The sequence below is a fragment of the Pelodiscus sinensis genome, chromosome 1 (genome assembly GCF_049634645.1).
Source record: "Pelodiscus sinensis isolate JC-2024 chromosome 1, ASM4963464v1, whole genome shotgun sequence".
NCBI classification, from domain to species: Eukaryota; Metazoa; Chordata; order Testudines; family Trionychidae; genus Pelodiscus; species Pelodiscus sinensis.
Window position 1 is genome coordinate 203,869,479 of NC_134711.1, and position 21,959 is coordinate 203,891,437.

The window sequence follows — 21,959 nt, forward strand, 5'->3', positions numbered from 1 at the left end:
CCGGACAGACAGTTCTCAGGGGTGCCCTGCTTGCAAAGCAGTCCTGGCTTGGATTGCCCGGAGTACCCACACTGGGCACATCACAACATTCGGCCATCAGACCGGCTGCACTTGCCGCAGGCTGCCATCTGGGGAGACGGGGCAATTGGGGGGGCTGCAGGAGAGCTTCCACCCCCAGAAGCCTGCAGAGCCAGCCCAGTCCTCCCCATCGGGGGCTCGTGCCCCATTCCTCCCTCACCTCCTTCCACTTACCCTTCCCTAGCCCCTCTTCCTGATGTACAAAATAAAGATAACGTGTCTTCCAAAATGGAACCTGTCTTTATTGAACAAAACTGGGGGAGACTGGGAAAAGGAGGTGGGAGAGGGGAAGAAACAGGGTGGGAGAGGAGAGGGCAACTAAAATGATCAGGGGTTGGGAACAGGTCCCATATGAAGAGAGGCTAAAGAGACTGGGACTTTTCAGTTTAGAAAAGAGGAGACGGAATGGGGACAGGATAGAGGTCTCTAAAAGCATGAGTGGGGTGGAGAGGGTGCATACAGAAAAGTTCTTCATTAGTTCCCATAAAGAAGGACTAGAGGACACCAAAGGAAAGGAATGGGTAGTAGGCTTCAAACTAGTAACCGAAAGTTGTTCTTCACAAAGCAAAGAGTCAACCCGTGGAACTCCTTGCTGCAGGAGGCTGTGACGGCTAGAACTAGAACAGAGTTTAAAGGGAAGTGAGATCAAGTCATGGAGGCAGGGTCCATGGAGTGTTATTAGCCAGGGGGTAGGAGTGGTGTCTCTGCCCAAGGTTTGTGGAAGGCTGGAGAGGGATGGCACGAGACAAATGGCTTGGTCACTGTCTTCAGTCCATCCCCTACAGGGTCCCTAGGGTTGGCCGCTGTTGGCAGACAGGCTACTGGGCTAGATGGACCTTTGGTCTGACCCAGGACGGCCATTGTAAGCTCAAGGCTCAGGGTCGGGGGTCTCACTGGACCCCCTTGATTCTCTTGCACACCTGCTCCTGGGTGGCTAGGCTGGCAGCTATCCTGCCCTAGACGGCCACTTTCCTGTGCCTAGTGCGGAGATCGTGGACGAGGTCCACGATGTCTGCACTAGCCCAGGTGGGTGCCCGCCTCTTGCGGTCCCGGGCAAGCTCCTGGGAGCCGCCAGCCTGGTCCCGGGAAGAGGGGGAGGGCTGGGGGGCATCGAGTGGGTGGCTCTATCCGTGCCAGGTGCAGGGTCTGCTGGCTGGGTGCTGGCAGGCCTGCACCTAGCACTGGCACCATAGCCAGCCCGTGTCCCTTTAAGGGGTCCGGGGCCGGGAGGGGGGCAGTAGAGTTTCCCTGGTGTTGGCCAGAGTGGCCACCAGGGAAACCTGGGGAGGGCTAGCCTCCCACTAGTTCAAATTAAGGGGCTACACACCCCTTAATTCGAACTAGCTAGTTCGAACTAGGCTTAATCCTCGTAAAATGAGGTTTTCCTAGTTCGAACTAAGCGCTCCGTTAGTTTGAATTAAATTCGAACTAATGGAGCGCTAGTGTAGCGCCTATGAAAGTTAGTTCGAACTAACTTTGTAGTGTTGACATACCCTAAGAGAGTTGCTGGGCAAAGTTGTGGGGGAGAGGCAGCTCTGCACTCCTAGAAGAATCAAGGTCTTGGGTAGAAGAGATGGGACTACCCAGAGCACATTGCACTGCCTCCCTTTCTCCCAGCAAGCCTTCAAAGCCACCCAGAGCACAATGTGCAGCACTCAGGCAGTGATTTAAAAGGCCTGCGATAGTGGCAGCAGCAGCAGCTGGAAGTCCAAGACCCATCTGAATCACTGGGATTTGGGACAACTGCTTCCTTCCTCCATCCACAGGCCTGCCTATGAGACAGTATGTTTGTGGAGTGCTCCTGCTTGACAGCGAGGGATTCAGCTAATGAAATCAAAGTCTATTGAGGCTCCCTTTCTCTCCATGCATATGGAAAGTGCTTACCAGTTCCTAGGGTGCACATGATCAGGATGCTGTGCTGCCTTGAGGAAAAGAGTCTGAAAGCACAAAATGCTATAGATGTGACTACCATGATGTACCACTTTGGTTCAGGTAGAAGAGAGACTGTGATGCATCATGGGAGACTTAATCTAGGAGGAAGTCAAGCTCATAAAGAAGAATTGGGGCATCAGGCATTCAGACGACAACTCCCAACTGGTACCACAGTATTGCAGGTGGAGACAGATTAATGTCACACCAAAAGCTTTGATTTGTCTGGACAAATGGAAAAGTTTCAATTTAAAGCAACCTAACCTAAAGCAAACTATGTACTTTCACTTTGCCTAATGGAAAATGACAGAACATTTTCCAGCAGTTGAATTTTGTGGGAACAGTTTCTGTTGATAAATAATCTTGATGGAAAATTCTTGATTAGTTCTCCTTCCTCATTCTTTGGAAACTGATCCCAAGAGAAACCAGTAGCACAGTTCCTTGCTAGAAACTTCTCCTTTACCTTTCCTTTATAACCCAACACTCTCACTATGACCACTGGTGAGTGAAGGAGAGGGAGTTTAGGGCCTGTATATGGTAGTGCTTAATCCTGAGCATTATCTGTCATAGTGCTCAGGTGCTCAGGTGCTGGAATATGGTAACACATTTTTCCATTGTAAACTAAACGACAGTGTTTATGGTACACTGACCTTTAGTGATCAGAAAGCATTCATAATGTTAAGAGACATGCTAATAAGGATGTAGTACAGGTTATACCTCCCTTAACTGGGATTCTCTGGTTTGGCAGGACCATGGATTTTCCTGAACCACAGAGCCCAGATATAGCGAAGTCAGGCTGTGGGGCAGGAACAGCAGGGGAGGCATGGAGACTCAGCCAGGAACCAGGGAGCAGGGCATGGAGGGGTGGAATGCACATCAGGGAGCTCTGGCCTGTTTGGCAAGGCAGTAGCGGGGCCGGCAGCAGTAACTGCAGAACTCTGATTCTGCTGCAGAGCTCTTTCCCCAGCTGTAGAGCTTCACTGTTTAGGGGGCTGCAGAGAAGAAGCTGAGGCATCTAAGCTTATTTAGTCTGCCAAAAAGAACAGCGAGGAGAGATTTGATAGCAGCCTTCAACTTCCTGAAGGGAGGTTCCAAAGAGGATGGAGAACGGCTGTCCACAGTAGTGATGGCAGAACAAGGAGCAATGGTCTCAAGTTACAGTGGGGGAAGTCTAGGTTGGATATTAGGAAAAACTATTTCACTAGGAGGGTGGTGAAGTATAGGAATAGGTTGCTTAGGGGTGGTGGAATCTCCATCCCCAGAGGTTCTTAAGCCTTGGCTTGATAAAGCCTTGGCTGAGATGATTTAGTTGGGGTTGGTCCTGCTTTGGGCAGGGGGCTGGACTTGATGACCCCCTGAGGTCTCTTCTAGCCCTACGATTCTATGACTCCACTGTTAGCCATGACTGGGCAGGCAGCAGTGGGGCAAGGCTGGAGCCCTAGCCAAGGACAGCATGACAACATGGGCCATGTTGGGACGGACCTCCCCTGGTCTGGCAGATCCCCTCATTTGGGACCGCTCAGGTCCCGAGGGTGCTGGACAAGGGAGGCACAACCTGTACAGGTTGAATCTCTGAAAATCAGCTTTCTCTGGTTCAGAAACATCCATGGTCCATCAGGATCATGGCTGATCCTAGATCAGACAGTTCAGGAGCCTAATGGTAGGAGGTCCAGCAGCCTGCACAAAGGCAGCAGGGTTGGAGCCCCACAAAAGTGCTAGGGTTGGGCCAGAGAACCCCAGCATCCCACAGGAATGCAGGGCAAGGGAACCTTGGCTGGCCACAGCAGGATGGGGCTGTGGGCCAAAAAAGCCTGGTTGCCCATGGCAGCATGGAGCCAAGGGCTGGAAAATCCCAGCTGCCCATGGCTGCATGGGGCTAGCAACCGGAGAAGCCTGGCCACCTATGGCAACATGGGACTAGGGGCTGGAGAACCTTGGATGCCCATGGTAGCATTCATGGCTGTGGGTCAGTGTCAGTAGGGCAGACAGTCCTGCTGGGGAGAGGGTAAGGTGGGCTAGAGGCCAGGGGCTGGCTGGCTAGCTGGTGGCAGGGGACATCTCCCCTGGTCTGGAAAATTCTCTCATTCAGGACTGCTCAGGTCCTGATGGAGCCAGACCAGGAGGTCAACCCTCTATTTACTCAACTTGATCCTTTCCTGACCTAATAAACAGAATCAGTCTCACTAAGCAGATGTAACTCCTACACTGAACCATTCCTCACTGAGGCTGACTCTTTCAAAATGCCTGTCTCCAAATGAAGACATGAGAGACAAATGCTAATACTTTAATAGTACTGAATATACAGAGAAACCATCTTTTCCAGTAGAAAAGATTTCTCTATGGGCTGAAGATGATGCATCACACATTTCAGTAATGGTGTTTCATTGCTTGCCGTGTACTGCCCAAGATCTCAGTTACTATAGTAATTCCTAATTTTAAAACAATATAGATGCATTTCTGAAAATGTTTGTGCTAAGCAAAAATGTGCTATGTGGGGTCAATTTTCCTGTTAAAAATAACGAAAACGTGGGGGTTGTGTTTCAGGTGGTGGCGGCAAAGTCAATGTTTTGTTGGTGCTGGGTCGTCAACATCAATATGAGATATCTAGCAACACAAGATAACTAGCAACACAAGTCACCGCGGTTTGTTAAAAAACAAAGATAAACATGTGAGTGAGTGGAGGAGCGCTGTGACCACGTGTATTCATCCGCTCATGCATATTACCACTGTTTTCACCAACTTATAACTCCGTGCCAAGTAGTCTGCCACTTGATTATTTTCGTGCTATTTCAGGGACGGTTGTGTTATTTGAAAAATGTTCCCTAAAAAAAAATCGTGCTACTGCAAAAACATGTTAAGCGGACACGTGTTAAATGAGTAATTACTGTATGCTGATAAACATGTTCTTACGGTGTTCAAAATCCTTGACTATATTTTGTCATCAAATACTGAGACCAGAACTTAATAACAACATATCAGCTTACTTGCAGCCCTTGCTCATAAACTCCACAGGGAGAAGTTACATGTTGCATGCTTAACAGTTCTCACCTATCTAGAGAATCCATCAGTATCTTATACTGTCTCACCTGTTCTACTGGCATTTTGAAACACATCAAATAGCAAAGTAATAGCAAAATCCTCCAAATCTCACTGAGGACTCTGGAGACCTTGGTCAACCTGCCATAAATCTCCTCTGGCAACTAGTACTCCAAGGCATTTTACCTTTTGATCCTAACTTGCAGCTAACAATGTCTCCAAACAAAATTAAACCTAAAAGAAAGTGGGAGCAAGCTCTGGAATTCCCATACTGCCATTCAGAGAGCTCATTATAAAATATAGTCGATAGCTGGGAGCTGAATCTTTGCTTCTATACAAAATTCTGTAGTAGTAGTTATCCTGTGTAGTAATGATATAACTGACTTCAATATAGTTCATGTAATAGATTACTTACTGTATTCTCACTTCAGAGGTGTTTTTTTCAATCTAGGAATGCAAGTCATTACCGTCTTTTAGCGTATATAACCTGTGGGTTATGCAAGGCTTCACAAACCACCACCCACCACCCCAGCGGGCTATACTCGTCCACGCGTTATACAAGGTTTTTTTAAATGAAATTACAGGAAGATAAGACAAAATACAGGACTATGTAGCACTTTAAAGACTAACAAGATGGTTTATTAGATGAGCTTTTGTGGGCCAGACCCACTTCCACAGATCAAATAGTGGAAGAAAATAGTCACAACCATATATACCAAAGGACACAATTAAAAAAAAGTGAACACATATGAAAAGGACAAATCAAATTTCAGAACAGAAGGAGGTGCGGGGGTGGGGGGGAGAAAGGTAAATGTCTGTGAGCTAATGGTATTAGAGGTGATAATTGGGGAAGCTATCTTTGTAATGGGTTTGATTTGTCCTTTTCATATGTGTTCATTTTTTTTAATTGTATCCTTTGGTATATATGGTTGTGACTATTTTCTTCCACTATTTGATCTGAGGAAGTGGGTCTGGCCCACGAAAGCTCATCATCTAATAAACCATCTTGTTAGTCTTTAATGTGCTACATAGTCCTGTATTTTGTTTCAGCTACACCAGACTAACATGGCTACATTTCTATCACTATTCAGGACGATAAGACTGACTCTTGATAAAAGAAGCATATTTTTAATTTAATAATAGCCACAGTGATGTTAAAATATATTAAAATACATTAAAAGTTAAAAGTCTTACCCTGAACCCGGCCTGGTGTGACAGGGGTCTCTCGCTGTGGGACTGGAAGCCGGCTCCTTCCATCCATAGCCATGTGAGAAAATGAGCCTGAAAATCCAATGGGGATGCTTCTGGTTGGGATACATGTGTGGCAGCCTGGCCGGGGTGGGCAGGAGCTGGGCACGCGGTCACAGTGGGGAGTTCCCAGCCCAATGAGAGCCCAGTGCATCTGTTGCCCCATTCCAGTTCCCCGTGGCAGCCATGGACTGGGGCTTTCTGCCCCCCAGCTGGCTCTGATACAGCTTTGTGCCATCTCTCCTCGCAGCCCCTGGTGGCCAGGGCTCTTACTCCATTGTACAGCTGGGCACACGCACGGCAGATTCACGGTGGAGCAGACTTGAACCCCCGGTCCAGCCTGAGTCCTGACTCATTTATTACAGGTGCTGTTCATTAACAGCACCTGTGGTTCCTCTTCCATGGGCTATACATGTGCGTTGGTTATCTAAGACTTTTTTTACACAATCAGGAAAAACCACAGGTCATTCATGGGTGCAGGTAATACACATGTGTGTGTTATATACGCTAATTTACGGTAAAAGTCTTTCAATAACTTTTTATTATATTTGATCATCCGAATAATGTATAGACATCCTATTGAGGTGCAGTTAACAGTTCCAATATCAAATCAGTTCTCTCCCTGACTTCCAGTTTATTTAGCATATCTGAACTAATTAAAACACACCATATCTAACTACATTATTAGAGATGGGAAGTAATTTTATAACATCAGTAAATGAGTTGCCATCCTAGGCAACTAATTAAAAATGAGTTCACTTTAATATTGGAATGAATTTTCAGAATGCAATTAAAACCGTCCATTCAAAAAAATCTTCAAATATACAGTATTATATTACATCTGTGTTCAGACCACACACTTGCCCTGAGGAAGTCCAGATGGATAGAAATAACCTGGTAAGGAAACATACAGTTTTGAAATGGGCCCACAGTACATTCAGCCAGGTTTATTGCTGTGTGCAAAAGAGACTCAATAAAAGTAATTTAAAACAAAATTTGATTGTTATTCTGTGCGCTATTTTTTAGATGAAGAAGAATTGGTTTAGAAAATGTTTATCTTGGGCTACTAAAGAATGATACTGTTCTATATCCATATGGAAAACATGTAGTTTAATAAAATAGTTTGAAATGATGTAGTAAATATTCTCCTGCAGAAAAAGACTTTCTTTTTCTAAATCAATGCTCATTATTTTATCAAAAATTAGCAAAAAGATGTTGCAGAACAAACATGTCTCACAATAGGAGCATTAAAAATTATGCATTTACAATTATTCCATTTGGCTATAAAACATCATGAATTTTGTAAATGTCAGGTACAGGTTTGGTTGTGTATAATCCTCATTACACTGGAGATGAAGAATTAAAATGATAGGTGTTATTATTTTGTTTGCAATAATGAAAAATTATTTAAAATTTAGCACATCTTTCTTTAGCCCACTTGGGATTTGGACATGTTATGGCAGAGAAAGAGCATACAATAGAAAGTGAAAGTAGAGTTTTCATAGTTATGTTTGTGAAGAACTCAATACTTCTGACATTTCCAACTGAGTAAAGAGAATGTTTCTTATGTGTGGCATTTTTCCCATGCTCCTTCCTCTTTGGGGGGAATTACATTTCTGGGAATTATGTGACTGTGAGAGAAGTTAAAGAGCACCTGGGCGAAAAGGAGGTGCCCGTGGGAAGAGGATATGTTTAAATCAGCAAATGCTTAAGAAGAAAGCACTTGACAAGCCTGTACTTGGAAGAGAGTTGAACTTCTGTAGTGTTAGCATAATGTTCTTCTTCTGTGCAGTAACCTAGTTTTTGTACATAGTATGAGCATTAGAAAGAAAAGGTCTTTCCATACTGTGCCTTATGCCTCTTTTCAAGGAAATGGGAATACAGTATACAGGAAGATTCACTACACATTGTTCCTTTATAGTGTAGCAAAGGGTAACTTTTTCATTTTTCTTTTATATAGCCATCAAACATACAACAATTTTAAGTCATTTAGGACTGATGGTTGACTTGTTCTGCCAGACATCATCGAAGGTGAAATTCACAGGGGTGCTGAGGGGACCACCCAAAGTCTTCTGTACCAGTTAAGCCTTTCAGTGCCTTTTCACAGGGGATCTCTGCATTGCCTGCATGTTGCAGAGCTGTTCTCTGTTATGACCCTGCAAAGGCTGGAATAGAAGGCAGTGATGGGGATAGACCAGCAGATGGGCTACACTAAGTTCATGATTACACAGATCCGATGGTTATACCATCCCATTCCAATAGCTGTAAGGACTTTGGATCTAACCCCCAAACTTCAAAACCACCTACAATCAGGTTGCACTTTCATTACTTTTATCCTTTACTAGGTATGAAACTCACATACAGCCCGTCTATGTTTTTACTGGTTTTTTTCCACTATATTGATATTGCTCATTTACAATATATGAATTTCTTTAACTCTTTTACAGCATGTTATATTCCTTTTGGAGGGACACAGATAGTATACCATGGTGTTCTTAAAACTGCTCTTTTTTCCCCAAAATAGAGATGGTGAAAAATCTTCATTTATCATTTTGATAAAAAAATATTTTAATGGGAATCTGATTTAGGTTGGTTTTCATTTAAAAAAAAATCCCAACACATTTTTTGTGAATCTTTGGTTTGTGTCTAGGCCTTTGGTTTTAAAAAAAAAATCATGTTTTGGATAACAAATATATTTTACCAAATGCCAAACATTTAAAATTGCTATGAAGGAATATTCTTCTTGTTCCTCCTTCCTCTCCTCCCTCCAATCAGCTCCAAACATCTGAACCAAACATACCTAATTTTTGTCCTAACTTGAGAGGAGAGTGTCTCTTTAAGTAGATTGACTGTTTAAAACACCACCAACAGGCAAGTTCATTCAGCTTGAATCTTCTTTTTTAACGAAAGCCAAGAGTTGATCCTACACCACTCCTCTCACTCTTGAGGACTCAGCTCAGGGAAAAAATAGTTTATAAAATATTCAGTATTTGGAAGTCTTACCTCTTGCTGCATTCCGCATCAAGAAATCTGGAGTTCATAACAAGTTGATCTTTTATAGGTAAACTGTTGAGAATACATTGGGCTATTTTCATGTATAATATTCAAGCAGCTTTTTCAAAAAAATATTTCTCCCATTTAAAGTATTCCAGATATTTTACCTAGTAACAAAATAGACCTTATTGGAGCCGTGTGAGTCTGTTGGTGTTTTAAAAGAATAAATTATTCTAGTACAAATTCTATTTGTTATATATCCTTCTTCCCCCATTTCAAAATTAAATTTTTGTTGATTGTAACCCAGAAAAGCAAACTTTAATACTGCATTAAGAAAGTATGGAGTTGTCTGATCCCCTTTGTTTGATCATTACAGTGAAGCTAGCTGGAAGCCTCTAGCATCAATATTTTAAAAGCTGGAAAAGCTTCTTGGGAACATAATGAAAAGACACAAAATATTGTGATTTGGAAAAATAACTTCATCCATAATATGGAACTCTCATTTGTAATTTGATTTGTATTACAGCCTTGTGCAACCATGTTCATATTACATGTTACCAAAAATTTCTAGTTGAAATACAACTAGCAGAATTGTAGTAATCTCTAAACTCCCAATACATTATATTTACTTCAATTTCAAATATTTTCAGCATCACATCCTCTCCAAACTGTTTGCTTCTAGATTCAATGCAGTTTACACTTCCATATGACAACACTTCAACATTTTAACGTTTTACCCCTTTGGTAGTACTAGAAAGTACTTTCATCATAATATTTGGAGTAATTAGGGACATAGCGGTTAGAGGGCTGTGAGCAATTTTTGTTTTGTGCTTAAGAGGCTTTGAACTTCAATGCCTCAGGAACAGTGGCTGATTAGAGAGAGAGATATGGGGTGGGACAAGTTGAAAGGAGTTTTAGTAGGTGTATGAGGGGGTAAAGGAACAGAAATAATTTGGAGGGTCCTGGGAACCCTGGATCTTAACAGTGAATGTAGTGAGGAACTGTAAGGGGAATATGAATGGGAGGCAGCAGAAAGGGACGTGTATTCTGGTTGATGGAGATCCGACAGTAAAAATGATATCTTGGAATAGGACTGAAAGAGGGGGGAAAGGAAGCAGAAATGGGGATCGGGGTGGGTAATAGATCCCAGAATGAAATGAGAGGAGCCATGAGTACCTAGTCACAAAGAGGGGAGGCAGCAGCAAAAAGAGTATGAGGGAAGGAAGGGAGGAGAAGACAAGCAGCAAAAGGGGGTGTAAAGGGGTGGACAGAGCCCCAAATCCCCTGCTGACAATGCAGGATTCTGCCACCCACCCATCCCTGGAAGGGAGCAGTGGAAAGGTCCCCCAAGCAGGCTAGAGTGCCTGGCAAGCAACCAATCAGGGCCTAGGAGAACCATATAAAATAATTGCAGAATAGAGCAAAGAAAAGTTGGTAAAAATTGTTGGGCTGAGCTGCTATTAGGAGCTGGAGGAGAAGGACTTCATGTCCAGCTGCCTGAAAAAAAACTGCAGCATAAAAACAGTTAAGGGGGAGCAGAAACTGGGGAGTGAGAGTCTTCTGGCTGGCTGCAGGGACTGGGTGAGAAATGAGCCTGGGGAGGGTCCTAGTAGATTAGGGTCTCCAAGGGGGAAGTTGTGGGGATATAGCCCCATACCAGGGCTGGGATTATTTAAAGACAGAGCCCCAGGCAGGACTAGAGAAATTGCCCGAGAACCACTAAATTGGGTCACCAGAGAATACAGAGGATACAGAACCCCAGAGGAGACCGACACACAGACAGAAGGGGCATTCATGAGAGGTCGGGATTAACCCCATCACGGGGGGTTTCTAGGTGAAGTGTCAATGAATGATTTTGCAGAAGTAGAAAGAAAGAGGAGGAGGGGAATTGAATGGGAGTCATTAGGGAGAGACTGGAGTAGGAACTTGTCTTTCATTCCTGGGCAGAAGGGATGAAAAATGGATGAGCTGAGGCACAGCAATAAAGAGTTTAGAGGAAGCAGCAACAAAGGACATCCTGACATTGGAAAGAACAGCAATGATTCAAAGAAGTTTTGCAGGGGAGAGGAGAGCAATAATAATTTTTTTTTTGAAGAACGTATAATCTGTCAATGGACAAGAGGTACTCTAGGTAGCAGGTTGAATTACAGTAGTCCAGACCCACAGTGATATCATGACACAGGATCATCATCCATTTATCCACTCCTATATTATGGCCCCAACCTCTTTGCAGTCATAATGGTAGAGGTGCCTTCCCCAATCGCAAGTCCAGAGGCATGGGGACTCCCATTCACATCCCCAGAGGTGCAGCATTGCCAACACTAAACATTAAAAAATAATCACCCCCCAAATCATGAGATTAACTTAATGATGAGTTTTTTATTAAATAATTCACAAACAAAAAACTTTATTTAATTTTAATTAAGGTTGCTCTCATCAATAAACTAAACCATAACAAATACATAAAAAAACACATTTAAAGATTAGAAATGCGCAAAGTCAAGCACTCAAGTCAGGAAATGCCAGAATGAACACAGTACATGGAGCTCTAATCTGCTCCCTTTTTGTGTGTACAAATGGATACTTCTGCATTTACTTGAAGACCTTTTCACCAATCTGTGTTGACAAATATATACTGAAGTAAGTAGACTGCATTCAAAACACCATGGCTGTGTCTACACTGGGCCACTTATTCCGGAAAATCAGCCGCTTTTCCGGAATAAGCTGCGAGCTGTCTACACTGGCTGCTTGAATTTCCGGAAAAGCAATGATGCTCTACTGTACAAAATCAGCCACTATTCCGGAAAAACTATTCTGCTCCCGTTCGGGCATAAGTCCTTATTCCGGAACACTGTTCCGGAAAAGGGCCAGTGTAGACAGCCCAGTAGTCTTTGCCGGAAAAAAGCCCCGATCGTGAAAATGACGCTCGGGGCTCTTTTCCGGAAAAGCGCGTCTACATTGGCCACGGACGCTTTTCCGGAAAAGGGCTTTTCCGGAAAAGCAGCCTGCCAATGTAGATGCTCCTTTTCCGGAAAAACTTAAAACGGAATACTATTCCGTTTTAAGCAGTTCCGGAAATTCTTGCCAGTGTAGACGTAGCCCATATGATTTTAAATGAAGCTTCAAATTCACTGCAACTTCTAAGTGATATTTTTAAAATTATGTAACAGGAAACTAAGCAGAGGCTTAGATTTATAATTTCCCAATTTTTTGAACGGTAAATATTCAGAAAATATTGCCTCTGATTTGTAAGTAAACAGGCTACATGAAACGGAGCTGGAATTTTGCAGTTTATGTTTGGAACTTCTTTGGAGGGAAGTAACAAACAATCGCCCTTAAAAAAGTACCAGCATAACAATTACCCTTTTAAAAGTATCAGTATCGCTTACCTCGGTACAAACTAAATCCTTTCTGCTTCCATTACAGCTTTTCCTGTGACCCTTTTTATAACAATGTTGTGAACATTTAAGACAATATCAAAGGCAAATATTTAATTATTATTTTTTAAAATATTTTTACCCCGCTTTTCTATTTAAAATATTCAAAGCAGCTTACAAGAACGAACAAAAAAAATACAAATATATATAAAAATTTAAAATATGAGAATTTAAAATATGAGACCTCAGAGGGACATAACTAGTTAAAAACATATAGGCTGTGTCTAGACTGGCAAATTTTTCCGCAAAAGCAGTTGCTTTTGTGGAAAAGCTTGCCAGCTGTCTACACTGGCCGCTTGAATTTCTTCAAGAACACTGACGATCTCATGTAAGAAATCAGTGCTTCTTGCGGAAATACTATGCTGCTCCCATTCGGGCAAAAGTCCTTTTGCACAAAAGCTTTTGTGCAAAAGGGCCAGTGTAGACAGCTGAGATTTGTTTTGTGTAAAAGCGCGACTAGATTGGCACGGACGCTTTTCCGCAAAAAGTACTTTTCTGCAAATGCTTTTAACCGAAAACTTTTCCGTTAAAAGCATTTGCGGAAAATCATGCCAGTCTGGACGTAGCCATAGAGAGGAGGAACACACACATACAGACTCAAACATTAATAAAAGCATGAGTAAAAAGGGTGGATTTAGCCAGACGCCGAAACAATGCTAGCGTTGGCACCATGCGAATATGTTGAGGAAGAGAATTCTACAGCCTGGGAGCAAAAGCGTAGATGTTAATACTGCCAAAACAACCAGAGAAATGGTGTCTCTTCCCCAGTTTCACAAATGAAGTGAAGGGAGGGAACAATGAACGTCTGATTATCTCTAATGTTAGTCTTACTCCTCCATGATCAGGAAATGTGCATTGTTGGAAAAGAAAATCAGATTTTTATGGCTTTTCCAAGTTTCCTAAAAACCAGTAACATATAAACATCAAGTACACATTGGTGATTACTCTAGATGCTCATTAATTAATGGGTGAAATTTGGTTCACATTCTTTATGGCATGTTTACAAAAAAAGGTTGCAAATAAAGGCAAGTTACTGAGGTACAGATGCTGCAAAACAAATTGTAGTCTCACTATTGGTAGAGCATAACTTTGGGGAGCATAGAGGATTTAAGTTTTCAAGCTTCTTTCTGCAGCCTTCAGGACTAGAAACTTAGGGTACGTCTAGACTACAGGCCTCTGTTGACAAAGAGCATCTAGACTACAGCCAGTTCTGTCGACAAAGCAAGTCGCTTTTTTGTCAGAGAGTCTAGATGCTCTCTTTTGAAAAAGCACAGTGTGGATGTAATAGCGCCTTTTGTCGACAGAACTCTGTCGACAAAAGACGTTATTCCTCGTAGAATGATGCTTGCCACTGTCGACAAAACTGCCGTGTTCTGTTGACTTACTGTCAACAGAACTCGGCGGTAGTGTGGATGCAGGTCCACTTTTGTCGACAAAACCTTGTAGTCTAGACACACCCTTACGTAGATACTATCTCACTCACAGTGTTTCATGTTTTTCTTAATGGCCCAGCTACAGGAATTAAATTCAGAGAATTTTAGCTTTGTTTCTCTTTTATTGGACTAACTTCTGTGGGTGAGAGAGACAAGCTTTCTTGCTTTCAAGATAATAAAAGATATTATCTCTCCCACCTTGTCTTCCTGAGATCCTGAGACTCACACAGCTACAAGAACACTGCATATACCAAATATTGTGATAGCTGGAAACACTGAAAATGGCAGGAGAAACCCTTTTTTCCTTATAACACACACAGAGAAAGCAGCAGGGGATCTTTCTTTCTTACTAGAGAAGCAGGATTACTAGTAGCAGTAGTCAGAGTCAGTAGTCAAGGTGTATATGCTGTACAGGACAACAAAAGAACTGCAGGATTGGTTACAATAAAAGGGTAGTATCTAGTACCAAAGTGTGCTGTTGTGTAGAAAGCTATACATTCCACCAAAAATTATAATGGTAATTTTCCAAGTGACAAAAAAAAACCCCTCTCTTTTTTATAACACTTCTTTCCATGTGGGATCTGAAAGTTGTAATGTTTTATATTTAGCATTTATGTCTCTGTAATATTTTTCTAATATCTTTGTCACTAATTTATTCTCTTGTTCTTCATATAATTCTAATGTAAATCTATTCTATAAAAATCTATATTTTATTGTTTAAAGTGTTGTAAAATTAATTGCCTTACCCCATTTGCAGATTATTTAAACTAAATAACAGTGCCATCTGCTGAAAAGTAGTAGTGACTTGCAGGACAAATTTACAGACCATTGTATTTGAATGAGCACAGCACAAGACAGGAAAGTAACCTATGGGGGGAGGGAGAAGGGAGGAGACAGGAAAAAAGTGAAAACAAGAAATGAAAAAAAGTGGAAGCAAAGATTTTTTTAAATAGCGTTGATAAGAAAGGCTACGTCTAGACTGCAGGCTTCTTTTGGAAGAAGCTTTTTTCGGAAGAGATCTTCTGAAAAAACTTCTGAAAGAGAGCGTCCACTCACAAAAGCGCATCAAAAAAGTGATGTGCTTTTTCAAAAGAGAGCGTCCACGCTGATTGGATGCTCTCTTGCATAAAAGGCCACCCGGAACCACTTCAGGCAGGGCTATTTCAGTCACCAATTGCTTCTGAGTGCTGGTGCCGGAGCCGTGCAGAGACACTCGCTTAAATGGATCCCTCTGAACAGCTGTTTCTTTGCTTCTGTTGCATGCTTGCTACCTCTTCGAGGGACAGCAAAGCTTTCACAGTGCCTGCTGTGATTGCCCTATTCTTTTTTGAACACCACAGCTTTTTCCCTTGAGCCATGGAGCCGGAGCTGTCCCTGGGCATGTGATGGCCCCACACGGCCATGCTGCAGTTTTCGCAGCACTTTGTGCCAGCTGCCTTCCTGGTCCTGCACAAGCTGGATCCTGAGCTCCTTCTGGGAACCCGCTCCCTGGGTGCAGCTGCTCCACTCTGGCAATTGCACCCCACTGTGGAGAGGCATTTTTGGAGGTTCGTCACCAGTTCGGACTGGTGGGACTGCCTGGTCATGGAGTGGAGGGACAACCAGCATTGGCTCCAAAACTTCAGCATGTGGAAGGCCACCTTTTTGGAGCTATGTGCCTGGCTCGCCCCCACCCTCCGGAGATGTGACACCCACCTGCAGCCCGCCATCCCCCTGGAGAAGACACTTTCAAGCTGTAGTCCCTGCAGGGGGGAGAAGAGTGTTGGATAAGAGGGACTCTCAGGAAAGGGGGATTGGGCCTGTGGAGGATGGAGTAGGGGTAGGAGGGACTTGTGCCCCGGGGGCTTGTGCTGTGCCTCCCTAACACAGCCATGTGGCTGGGGGGGCAGGCTTATAGGAGGTGGTTCCTGAGGTGTTTTGGGAGGCAGGAGCAGAGTGGGCATCTCCCAAGGGTTCAGGCACCCCCTCTTTCATCCTCTGGTTTGTGTGTTTCTTGGTCTCCTTCTGCAGATGGTGAGGGCCATCAACTTGATCCAGCTCTAGAGGGTCGTCCATCTGGGAGACCTGGATGCGACTGTGGCTGGATTTTCTGTCCTGAGGTTCCTGAACTGGGGGGGATCCATTGATGTGACCTATATTGTGATCCAAGCACCAGAACATCAAGCAGCCCAGTACATTAATCAAAAGGGCTACTTTTCAATAGTGCTGCGGGGCCCTGGTCGACCACTGGGAACTCTTTACTGACATTTTTGTTGAGTGGTTGGGCAGGGCACACAATACCCGAGTGTTCAGAAATTCTAGCCTGTACTGCTAACTGGAGGTGGGCACATTTTTCTCCCAGCATGAACTCCCCATTGGGAATGTGCAGATGCCACAGTGCATCATGGAGGACACGGCTTATCCCCTGATGCCATGGCTTATGAAGCCATACACTGGCCACCTGGATCCCAGTAGGGACCAATTCAATGGCCACCTAAACCAGGCCCAGGTGGAGTGTGCCTTCAGCTGCCTCGTGGCACTTTTCAGGTGCCTGCTGACCCACCTCAATGTGGGGAAGCACGACATCCCAGAGGAAAAGGGGAGGCTTCCTCCCGGGGCGGGGGGCAGACACTGACCACAAGAGGCAAGCTTTCCAGCAGCCACGGACATCTGCCATCCACCAGGCCCATCAGGCCGGAGTGTGTATCTGGGAGGCCCTGAGGGAGAGGTTCTCTCAAGGACCCCAGTAATTCTCCCCAGAACCTCCTCCCTAGGGGCCTCTTCCTTGCAGCCCTGTCCCTTCCCCACCACAACTGCTCCCTTTGCCCTTTCCCTGACCTCCCAATAAACACATCGGTTCGGTTTTCAAAAAAATGCAGACTGCATTAATGAAAAGTTCTGAAAAGGTGGGTGGGGGAGGGGGACTCTTCTATGAGAGGGGAGGTTCATAACTGGGAGGGGAGGGGGATGGGTCAATGTGCCACCTCAGGTTCAGGGACCTCATCATAGTTGCAGTCGGGTGGGTACAGGGAGCACAGGAGGGTGGATGAAAGGTGTGGAGGGCCGGAGCGGGGTCAAGGTTGGCAGGGGGGCAGGAGGAGGGGCCATAGGCATCACTTGGGGAGAGGGCATGGGCATTGCTGGGGAGGGATCATGAGCATCACCTGGAGAAGGAGCAGAGGCATGGAATGGGGAGGGAGCAGAGGCATAGCAGGGGTGGTAGGTGGATGGGGAATGGGCAAAGCATGGGGGGCAGGAGGGTGGAAGCCAGGATCAGCAGCATCAGGTGGGTGTGCTGTCATGCAGGACATGACGGAACTCATGTTGTCACACTGCTGCATCAACTGGTCCCATGCACGGTCCCACTATTCCAAGTCCATATGGACCTTGTGTGCCAGGGTCTGTTGGATGTCGTGCAGGACACTGATGTGCTGGCGCATCAGCTCTTCTTGCACCATGGTGTGCCTTCGGGTCCCCCATGCTCTGGCAGGTGGCTGCAGTTCTGTGGCTCGGCCCTCAGTCCTGGCTGGTCCGGATGTGGAGAACACACAGAGGGAGAGGCGGTCAGTCATCCCTTCAGACACTGTCCCTGAGGCCGTGCCCGCCTCTGTGGGCAGCGACCAACAGTCCGCAGCCCAGAGGAGGTGGATGTCCTGGGAGCAAGGCCATGTGTGGACTGCACAGCGGGACATGCCTCTCAGGGGCCCCGACATGCCCAGATGACACGTCTGGCCTCCCTGCTGTTCCTCCCCCCTCCCTGGCCCATGGACAAGCAGCCAAGGGAAGTGTCCGGCCACAGTGGGGTTCCCTCATAGGCGGCAGAGGATCCGGGAGCAGCCTGGGCCTCCCTGAGGTCCACACACACAGCGTTGTTTATGGGAGCGGCTGCTGTCTCGCATGTTCAGGCATGTCCATGTGTTAGGCACATATCAGTCTGTGTGGGGTTGTGCCTGCGCCTTTGTGACTAGCCTGCTTCCAAACGCGCCTTCCTCCCCCCCCCCACCCAGCAGGACATGTGTGGCCACCTCTGAGCCTGGCACCAGGATCCAGTGCATGCTCAAGGGCTGCCTGCTGTGTCCGTGTGCTGCACAGTAATGCTGCACATGGTTGTATGTGAACTGACCACAGCACGATGTCCAGCCTGAGCAGCCCGAGCATTCCCTGTGCGCCCACCTTCCCCATCCCTTGCCCCCTGTACACCCACTCCTCCACCCTGTGTGTGTGACACAGTGAGAACACTAACATGAAGATCCCTCCCAGGCTTCTGAGGAGGCCTGGGAGACATCCTGGCTCACAAGCACCGGCTCCAGGGAGAGAGTCATGATGCCCGTCTCCTCCTCCTGGTCCTAGCCTTCCTGTTCCTCCTCTGCAGAGACCTCTGGCTGGGTGATCATGGGGGTCTCGAGTCCACGAGGATGGGAGGGGAAGATGTTTCCCCACCCCCTTAGTATTTGGTAGAGCTCCTTGAAATAGGGGTAGGGGTGGGTTCCTGCCCCTGAGTGTAAGCTGAGCTCTGTGGCCCAGACATATCCCTGGAAGAGCTCCTTGACCTTACTCCAGATCTGTTCCAAGGTCCGGGGTGGGTGTCCGTGCTCTGCCATCTGGCCATAAATGTCCACATTGCGGCACTTTACCCAGGGATCCTGTAAGGTCTCCTCTTCACCCCACAGTTTGAGGAGTGACTGGATCTCCAGGCCAGAGCAGGATGAGGTGGGTCTCTTGCTCCCCCTGGGTGGGTCCTGGGACCCATGGGGCTGCTCCCTGTGAGGGCAAGGAAAGTAGTGGGTGCTTGATGCTGTGCCATTGCTATGCAGGCCTGTGGCAGGGAGACCTGCACTGTCAGGGTGCTACTCCCAGGCTGGTTTCCTGTCACAAAGTTTGTCCAGGGTGCCTGCAACTTTAAGAGGGTCCAAGAGACAGGAACTATAGAGTTGTGATTACTTTGTATTGAGTGCTCACCAGGGCACCTGTGCAATTTCCTGGAAGCTTCTTCTTTTGAAAAAAAAACCCTCCTCCTCAGCCCATACACCTTTTTCCAAATGAGCTCTTTCAGAAAAAGGCTTCTTCCTTGTAGAATGAGGATTACCAATGTCGGAAAAACTGCTCTGTTCTGATTTTCTTTCAGAAGAAAACAATTGCAGTGTGGCTGTTTTTCCGAAAAAACTCTGTAGTGTAGACATACCCAAAGAGATGACAGAAAAGTATGGTTTCAAAAGAAAGAAGCTAAGGGTATGTCTACACTACAGCACTAATTCGAACTAACTAAGCTAATTTGAATTAGCGCATCTAGACTTAAAAACTAGTTCGAATTAGCATTTTGCTAATTTGAACTAGCATGTCCACACTGAGTGGACCCTGAACCGAGGTTAAGGATGGCCGGAAGCAGTGCCGGCAGGGCATCAGATTAAGACTTAGAGCGTGGAGATGCTGCCTCAGGCTAGCCGAGAGCTGTGCTTAAAGGGACCCGGCCCCCACACCGGACAGACAGTTCTCAGGGGTTCCCTGCCTGCAAAGCAGTCCTGGCTTGGAGTGCCCTGAGTGCCCACACTGGGCACATCACAGCACTTGGCCATCAGCCTGGCTGCACTTGCCACAGGCTGCCATCCGGAGGGGGGGTCAATCAAGGGGCTTCAGGAGAGTTTCCACCCCAGGAGCCCGCAGAGCCAGCCCAGTCCTCCCCATCGGGGGCTCAAACCCCATTCCTCCCTCACCTCCTTCCAATTACCCCTCCCTAGCCCCCCTTCCTGATGTACAAAATAAAGGACACGTGTGTTCAAAAATAGAAACTCTCTTTATTTAACAAAACTCGGGGAGACTGGGAAAAGGAGGTGGGAGAGGGGAAGAGAGAGGGTGGGAGAGGGGAGGGCAACTAAAATGATCAGGGGTTTGGAACAGGTCCCATATGAAGAGAGGATAAAGAGACTGGGACTTTTCCGCTTAGAAAAGAGGAGACTGAGGGGGGATATGATAGAGGTCTATAAAAGCATGAGTGGTGTGGAGAGGGTGCATAAGAAAAGTTTTTCATTAGTTCCCATAATAGAAGGACTAGAGGACACCAAATGAAATGAATGGGTAGCAGCCTTCAAACTAATAACAGAAAGTTCTTCTTCACAAAGCAAATTGTCAACCTGTGGAACTCCTTGCTTCAGGAGGCTGTGAAGGCTAGAACTAGAACAGAGGTTAAAGAGAAGTGAGATAAAGTCATGGAGGTTGGGTCCATGGAGTGGTATTAGCCAGGAGGTAGGAATGGTGTTCCTAGCCTCTGTGGAAGGCTGGAGATGGATGGCACGAGACAAATGGCTTGGTCATTGTCTTCGGTCCATCCCCTCGAGGGTACCTAGTGTTGGCCGCTGTCGGCAGACAGGCTACTGGGCTACATGGACCTTTGGTCTGATCCAGTACGGCCATTCTAAGCTCAGGGCTCAGGGTCAGGGGTCTCAGTGGACCACCTTGATTTTCATGCAAACCTGCTCCTGGGTGGCCAGGCTGGCAGCTCTCCTGCCCTAGACGGCCACTTTCCTGTGCCTAGTGCAGAGGTCGTGGATGAGGTCCACAATGTCTGCACTAGGCCAGGCGGCCGCCCGCCTCTTGCGGACCTGGGCAGGCTCCCAAGAGCTGCCAGCCTGGTCCCGGGAAGAGGCAGAGGGCTGAGTGGCAGCGGGTGGTTGGCTCGAGCCATGCCAGGTGAAGGGTCTGCTGGCTGGATGCTGGCAGGCTTGCACCTGGCACAGGCACCGTAGCCAGCCCGTGCCCCTTTAAGGGCTCCGGGGCCGGGAGGGGGACAGAAGAGTTTCCCTGGTGGTGCCCAGAGTGGCCACCAGGGCAAGCTGGGGAGGGCTAGCCTCCCACTAGTTCGAATTAAGTGGCTACACAGCCCTTAATTCAAACTAGTTTATTCGAACTAGGCATTAGTCCTCATAGAATGAGGTTTACCTAGTCTGAATTAAGCACTCCGCTAGTTCAAATTAAGTTTGAATTAACTTTGTCGTGTGGACATACCCTAACAGAGTTTAAAGAGAAGTGAGATAAAGTCATGGAGGTTGGGTCCATGGAGTGGTATTAGCCAGGGGATAGGAATGGTGTCCCTGGCCTCTGTTTGTGGAAGGGTGGAGATGGATGGCACGAGACTAATGGCTTGGTCATTGTCTTCGGTCCATCCCCTCCAGGGTAGACATACCCTTAGTGAGCAGGGAGGGAAGGAGATAGCTATTTATTAGTGTCAATTTGGGGAATATAAATACACATAGACTCAGATTCTTTCAACTGCCCCATAAGGCCAGACTCTTGCACCCACATAGAATATCACTGACATTAAAAAGCAAGGGTCTGTGTGAACTGGTTTTCAGGATCAGGGTCATAATCTTTCATAAATTAAATTTATAGATCCCTGGTTATGCCCTCAACCGAATAATATGTATGTTCATCGCCTAGGGCAATGGGCCTGTTGCCTCTACCATCATAATTATTAATAAACTAAGCAAGCACATGGTTTATTAAATGTAACATGGACCTAGCTGAACTCTCATTTTTTAAAATCTTCTGTAAATTAATTCTGGTAAAATAAACTTTGGGAAACAGAGAAGACCCATTATTGATATAACCTGCACAAAATGAGCAAGGAGGCAAGGAAAGCCTATAATCTCTGTTTGTTAGCATTCATCCACATTGCTGTTCACTAAAATATTCATAGGCAGTTGTGTGAACTTCTGACCTTCCCCTTCCTTTTGAAATGAATGAGGAAGCGGGAACCCTCTAACATATTTGCTTTGCTTTCTACAATATTTTTAATTTGACTTTTTCCCCAATGACAGTTCAGCAATTAGAA